Below are 1,640 nucleotides of genomic sequence, written 5' to 3'. Positions count from 1 at the left end.
CTTGAGCCCAATCTCAGGCACAGCTGATGAAGCCTTCATAAATACATCCCCAGATGCTATGTCAGAGAAGGGTCCAGTGGCTCACTAATCCTTCGGAGACACTGACTGGAACAGACTCCATCATCTAGCTAGACACGTGCTGGCTGAAGAACCTGTCTTACATCATGGTTGGCTTTGTTGGCCCCGTACAGCTCACCCTGGCTGGGGTGCAATGCTAGCTGCAAGGAGGAGAGTAAAGAGGGTGGCTGTTCATCTTTGAAAGAAGCCATACCTCGATAGAGATCTGTTAAACCAGTGGATATATGAGGGAAATCTGGGAAACCTGCTAGTAAGACTGAAGGAGAACACTGGAAACTCCTCTTCCAGCACATCTGGGAAATATGACAGCCATGGTAATATGTATATTTTTAAAACTGCATCAGAATTTATTTTCAATCCTTTCTTAAAATGATTTCTCGTATGTCTGAAGGGCTAATGTGGGCATATGTGCTAATTAAATGTAACACTGCAATTGCTAGCTCATTTAAAATATTCAGAATATTTTACATCAAGTGATACTGACTCATCTGAAGCCAAACCTACCCTTGCGAACGAGTTCTCTACTTGCCAGTGACATTAAATAAAAAACCAAACAAACCAAGAATATTGCCCCCACCCTTTGTCCATATCGGTCCCAGGGTTTAATCCCATTGACTTTTGGCTATTCCCAGCGTAAAAGTGTACCCACAGAATTAAAAGGGGGGAAAGCTGTATACATTCAGATTAGAATATCGAATGTTATCATGAGGTGGTATAAAGGCTTGGCTTCTAGCTTCTCAAAAACACAGAAATTTAAAAAATGCTATCAACTTGCACTATTCCCCGCGCAGAATCGGGAAGGAATGAAAAAAGCCTCTTGCAACATTTTTCTTACTGTTTACTTTCTGCCGGTACTCCTCTTGGTCTTCATAAATACTTGCCTATAAACACAAGGTTACTGCAAATGAAGAGAGGCATCAGATCTTCTCATTTCTGTAGCAATAAAAACAGCTTCTGAATTATCTTTGTAGGGTGAATATTAACTACCCTGTATCCTGCAGGACACTCAAACCCAATAAAGCTCCACATTAGGATTATAGATTGTTAATCAGAAGTGGTAGGTGTATACACTGCATGACATTGTATTAGGAAATAAAAGTTTTTAGCTGTAAAAAGAGATAATTTATTGATACAGCTGCTTCTGTATCTCTTCGTGTGAATGTAAATTACTTAATAAATTGGCTTTAGTGCAGTTACAAGATGATGGTTATAACATGTTGCCGTCAAAGCCTATGAAGAACCAATAAAACATTAATTTCTGTTCTCATGTACATGCTTCGTAAGCAATCAATATCTATTGCAATATAAATTCTAAAATATATTACAATTTAACTCTTTACTTTTGATTTCCATGGAGAAGCTAAAGCTGTTGCTTTCCTACCTTGATGCTTGTCAGCAGTGCGTACTTGGCATACATCAATACCAGACCAGTTAATGAAGAAGCTACAGCATTAGGAGTTGTGATTTGATGCAGATATTGACTCTTCTTGCTGGAATGAATCGCCCTGCCTTGCCTTGTAAAACAGTGGCAGAAAACATCAAATCTCTTGATACCCAGTGTT

Source organism: Phaethon lepturus, unplaced genomic scaffold (genome assembly GCF_000687285.1).
Source record: "Phaethon lepturus isolate BGI_N335 unplaced genomic scaffold, ASM68728v1 scaffold45452, whole genome shotgun sequence".
In the NCBI taxonomy this organism is placed as follows: domain Eukaryota; kingdom Metazoa; phylum Chordata; class Aves; order Phaethontiformes; family Phaethontidae; genus Phaethon; species Phaethon lepturus.
Note: the sequence above shows the minus strand (reverse complement) of the source record.